The sequence below is a fragment of the Antechinus flavipes genome, chromosome 4 (assembly GCF_016432865.1).
Source record: "Antechinus flavipes isolate AdamAnt ecotype Samford, QLD, Australia chromosome 4, AdamAnt_v2, whole genome shotgun sequence".
NCBI classification, from domain to species: domain Eukaryota; kingdom Metazoa; phylum Chordata; class Mammalia; order Dasyuromorphia; family Dasyuridae; genus Antechinus; species Antechinus flavipes.
The window spans coordinates 121,450,917-121,456,916 of NC_067401.1; positions in this window are offsets into that span (position 1 = coordinate 121,450,917).

Below are 6,000 nucleotides of genomic sequence, written 5' to 3' on the forward strand. Positions count from 1 at the left end.
GGATTTGGAATCAGAGAATCTAAGATCAAATCCCATCTTTTCCACATAAGACCTGTGTAATCCTGGGTAAATCATTTAATATTTCTAGGCTTCAGTGTCTTCAATAGTAAAAAAGAAGGGATTGAATTATATGGTCTCTAAGGTCTTCTTGGTTCTAAATCTGTGATGCTATGAATAGATTCAACTAAAAAAAGATGGAAAGAATTTTAAAGATAATAATAATTAAAATTTTTCATGGTAGGCCACTGTTCAGTAAACTTATTACACAGCTTTAGTTGTGTTCTTTCCTTAAATTCCCAAGAAATATCTAGGGATATGAAGTTGGGAAGGCAGTCCCCTCTGCCAGAGGTTTCACCCAGTATCCTATCATGTCTAGGTGGTGACTCAACTCACAAAATCTCAGAGTTTGAAGAAACTTCCAAGGTAATCTAGTCTAAACTGTATCCACACAAAAGCTTCTTCTGTGATATTTCCAACATATGGTCACTAGTTTTTGCTAGAAAATCTTTAATGAGAAGATTACTGCAATCACGCTAGCAAGCCCCATTTTAATTCTTGAGAGATAGGATACTTTCCCTAATACCAAACCTAAATCTGTCCCCAAAGCTCCCACTCATATATGAAAACACCCCACTGCATGCCTGTCCTTAGGCACTTTGCAAAAAAGAAATATAGCCAGATGGATGGATAAATAGATAGGTGAATAGATAGATAGGTAAGTAGGCCAACAGATAACTAGATAATAGGTAGCTAGGCATGGATGGACAGATAGATAATAGACAGATACAGAGGTGTGTTGGAACAAACTCATACTGGCTCTAGAGAGCTGATAATTAACTTTTCAGTGTGAGCATTATATCTTGGAAATAAGGCCTTGATTTATTATTTTGTTGATTGCCTAGATTTGAGCAATTGATGAAGAAAATGTTAATAATGTGTTAGCTTAAAAATGTGTCATGAATATATTTTTGGGAGAGTTAGTTGTTAAATATCTTTCATTACTGGATGGATGGTTCTATATTATAATTAGATAGATAGACAGATAGATAGATGGATAGATAGATACGTATTTAGATGGATGAATGCATGGATGGAAAGATAAGTAGGAAAGTAGATCAATAGATGGAAAAATAAATAACTAGGAATGGACAGATAATAGGTAAGTAGATCAATAGATAGGTAGATAAATAGGTAATTAGGCATAAGTGGCTACACAAATAAGTAGATATATAGATAGATAGATGGATAGATAGATAGATGGATGGATGGATAGATAGATAAGTAAGTATGGAACAGGGTAGATAAATAGAGTTACAAGAGGGTAAATAGACAAAACATTTATGAAGTGCTTACTGTATGCCAGGCACTGTGAAAAATGTTAGGGATACAAATAGAAGCAAAAATATAATCTTTATCCTCAAGGAGCTTACTTTCAAATGGGGATAGAGAACATATATTGGAGTGCTGAAAAAGGAAGGGGAAGACTATGCATTTAAGTGCAAGGCCAAAAGTGGGGAAAAGGAAATACAATTCAGAGAGAGTTGAGGCAGGCTTGAGGTGAAGCATGGCTGAAGTCCTTCCTAAAATGATGATTTCAGGGATGCAATTATCAGTGAGGAGACGATGGTCCAGGGCTGACACTCTCAGATGACACTGTGGCAGGAAAGAAGAAGGCAGTCTTCAGGAGTCACAGATTCCTAGCATCTCAGAATTGGAAGTTTTACTTAGCATCATGAGAGTTATTCTATAGGAGTACAAGTGCTGGCAGGTCTTACCTCAACAAAAAAACTTCAAGTCAGGGCCCAGGGATTAGACTCATTAAGTCGGGAGGGACTCCTCCCCAGCTTTGTAGCAGGGTGATGCATTTTTTTTTTCTGACAGCAATCCCAAAAGAGGGTCTACTAAGGCATGGAGAAGTTGTGAACTGTGTTGATGGGGGGATTACCCACATGATGAAATCACAGGTGCTTGAAGTACCATAGAAAAAACAACTCATATTTTGAGGTTCACAAAGTGCTTTTTTGATAACTCTATGAGGTTGCCAATGAAAATAATCTTAATCCCATTTTACAAAGAAGGAAACTGAAATTTAGGAAGGCTAAGTGATTTGCCTAGGACTTTGTGACAAGGAAGTTCCAGAGCCACAATAACAGGCTTAAATATGGCACCTTTGTGATGTGACAGTGCAGAAAGCAATAGCTCCCAGAATAAGGGAGATAAAAGACTTAGTCAGACCACTCCTAGCTCTGCTATGCTCCACCTGTGTGTGACTTTGGGCAAGTAATATTCTCTCTCTAATGGAAGGTTGAGATAATCTCTAAGGTAAGGATTTTAGTCCTAAAATCTGAGGCATCTAGGTGGTGTAGTGGATAGAACATTGAATTTGGATGATCCAAGTTCAAATGTGGCTCTGGATAAAGTAACTTAACCTTTTCCTCAGTCTCCTCAACTGTGAAGTGAGGGTAATAATAGCATCTACCTCTCAGGAATTGTGAAAATCAAATGAGATAATATTGATAAAGTACCTGGCACATAGTAAGTACTAGATAAATGCTAGCTATTGTTAATTATTAATTGCATTCAGGTCTACTGCAATGCATTTTAAGGAGAGCTTTGGCAAAGCTTGACAAAGATGATGATAAAGATGATGAGGGAACTAAAATCTATGCTATGTAAGGATGAGTCGAAAGAAATGGGTATGTCAAGCTTAAAGACAAGAGACCCCTGAAAGAGCTGTATCTCATCTTCAGATAGATGAAGGGCTGAACAGATAGGCAGCACAGAGTAGAGTGTCTGGCCTGGGATCAGGAAGAATAGTCTTTGTGAATTCATTCAAATTTGGTTTCAGACACTTCCTAGCTGTGTGATCCTGGGCAAGTCACTTAACTCTGTGTGTTTCAGTTTTCTCATCCGCAAAATGAGCTTGAGAAGGAAATGGCAAACCACACCAGTATCTTTGCCAAGAAAACCTCAAATGGGGTCATGAAAAGTTGGACACAATTAAAAGATGGCTGAACAACAAAAACTTTGAAAAAAAATTAGACCTATTCTGCATTGCCATAGAGAACAATGAGCAACAAATTGAAGAAGGTAAAGGGGAACAGATTTCAGTTCCATGTAAGGAAAAACTTGCTACTAATTAGAGCTGTCCAGAAATGAAATGGGCTGGCTCAGGAGGCAGTGAGTTTCCTGTCATGGGAAGCATTCAAGCTGGCTAACCACCTGTCGGGGTGTTTTAGAGCAGATTTCTCTGAGTGGGAAATTGGATTAAATGACTTTTAAGGTCCTTTCCAAATCCAAGCTGATGATTTATAAATATAAGTTGGGGAAAAGCCTGGCAAAAGTACATGTGAAAAAGATATGGGTGTTTTAGTTGACCACAAATTCAATATGAGCCAATAGTTTGATGTGGGTGCTAATAATTGACATTTATATGGCATTTTAGGGTTTACAAGATACTTTCACATGCTTTACCTTATTTGGATCTTATACCAACTTTGGGAGGCAGGAATCACAAGTATCACCATCATTCCCATTTTCCAGATGAGGAAAATAGGGATTAGCAATCATGCTCTTTGCCCATGGATCCAGGGTTAGTAAGTGTAGGAGGCAGAATTCTAACATATGCTATTCGGACACAAAGTCTAAGTTAATCAATACACCTATATTAGGTAATTACTAATACTCAGTAATAGTGCTACATAAGCCAGAAACACAAAGAAATGGCAAATATATGGTCTCTGTCTTAAGGAGCTCACATTTTTAATGGGGGAGATAGCATGAATATAACTATATACTTTCAGTATACATAGAGAGTAAAGTGTAGAAAGTAGAATTTGAGTTGTCTGGAAGAAAGCCAACGAGACCAGGAGGTGAAGGTGAAAAGGGAGGGCATTCCTTATATGGAGACACTCATTGAAAAGTCATGGCATTGGGAGATGGAGTACCTTGTTGGAGAAACAGCAAGAAGTCACTGGACTGAAGGGGAGGAAAATATTGAATTGTAAAGTGTGTAGGGGTCAAGTTGTAAATGACTTTAAAATTCAAACAGAAGATTTTATATTTGATCCTAGAGATAGGGAGCCATGGAATAGGGGAATAGGGTAGTGAGTAGATCAGATCTGAACTTTAAGATCACTTTGACAGATGAATGGAGCATAGACTGGATGGGGAAGAGATTTGGAGCAAGAAGAACCACCAGTAGGCTCTTAAAATTATTTAATTATGAGGTGACAAGGGACTGCACCAGAACAATAGCTCCATCAGAGGAGAGAAGGGGCTATAAACGAGAGCTGTCACTTAGTTAGAAACAACAGAACTAGATAAAACGTTGGCTATATGAAGTGAGTCCTCATTCTCTACCATCCTGTATTACTTCTCCAGAAGAATCTTGGACTGCATTACTAGAGTAACACAATTTTCATCATTAGACACAATAGTCTCATTGTACTTGCACTGCTCAGACAACATCTGGAGTCAACTCAGGTTCTAAATGCTATATTTTTATAGGTATACTGACTAACTGGAGCACATCCTGAGGAGGGCAGCCAAATGGTGAAGGACCTAGAAATAGTCATATAAGGGATGGTTGAAAATTGAGAGACAATGTGATACAAAGGGAGCCAGAGCAGGAAACAGAAGACAGACTCTAGCACTAACTTCATGACCTAGGGAAGTTAGCTTAATTCTGTTTCCTCCTGGGCCTCAGTTTTTTCTTCTTTAAATGGACCTGAAATGGAGAGGGTCAGTGTATATGATCTTGGAGGATCCTTTTTATCATTATGAGTTACGAGGATGAATTTTAATAAACATACAGAATATTTTAATTTTTTAAATATAGTTTTTTTACTTGAGTTTTCAACATTCACCTTTGCCAAATTTTGTGTTCCAAGTTTTTCTCTTTCTCTCCTCCCTTCATTAGACAGCAAACACTTTTTAACCATTAGAATTGTTCAAAAAATCCAACTATCCCAATTCTAAATCAGGAGCTCCTTTGTCATTGTGGATTCTTAAGAAGGAATTAAATGGCTATGTGTGAGGCATGTGGTAGAGAGGATTACAGTCTCAGATGGTGGTTTGGATGGCATGGCTTTTACTTTCAGATTCTACTCAAAGTGTTCCTATTCAGAGGAAATATGGAGAGCTTTTAGGAAAGATAAGCAGGTATGGATTCAATGAATACAGACCATCATTTATGAAGGTACCATATTTTTTTGGGAGCCTTTTCAAATTCTTCACTATACAGATCTATATATGTAAAAAATACTTTCCTAGGTCCACAGAGCACAACATCAATAAACCAGAAGGCTCAGGGGAGAGATGATTGTGGATAATTGAATTTTTTGGTCTTCTCTTTTTGTTGCCAACCTTGTAGCAAATCCTTGGGTATGCAGTGGGGAATGCATGAATTTACTCTGCCTTAGTAAACTGGAATGTGTTGGATGCAACAAATACTTTCTTCTTTTTTTTTTTTTTTTCTGAGTGACATCACTGTGATGATCAGTAGCAGTATGGCATACTCAACGGCAGAACAGTTGGTCTTAGAATTAGGAAGACAAGAAAAAGCTTACTGCTTTTTACACATACTAACTGTGTGGCAAGTAACTTTAACTTTTTGAAGCTTCCAGTCAACTCTGTGTGATCATTGGCTGCTAATTTGGAAAGGTGAAGGGAGGTTCTACACCAGGAATTGGGATACTCTAACAAGTGGATAAGTAAGATTAGGATCTTCAAAATCATTAAGTTCAGTCCCTTCAATTTATACATGAGAAAAATGAGGGTCTAATGAAATGACTGGGGATTAACCTAAGTCTTTATTGATTCTAAAATGTAGTCTGACCTTATTTTAAAGTAGTTCACTGATTTAAGGGTTTTCTTTTCTTTTCTTTTTTCTTTTTTTGGGTGGGGTTGAGGGAAGGATCTAGACTGGTTTTATCGATACTGGTACTCTCAACATGGGTAGTTCACTGACACAAAACAACCACTCAGCCTTAGTGTTCT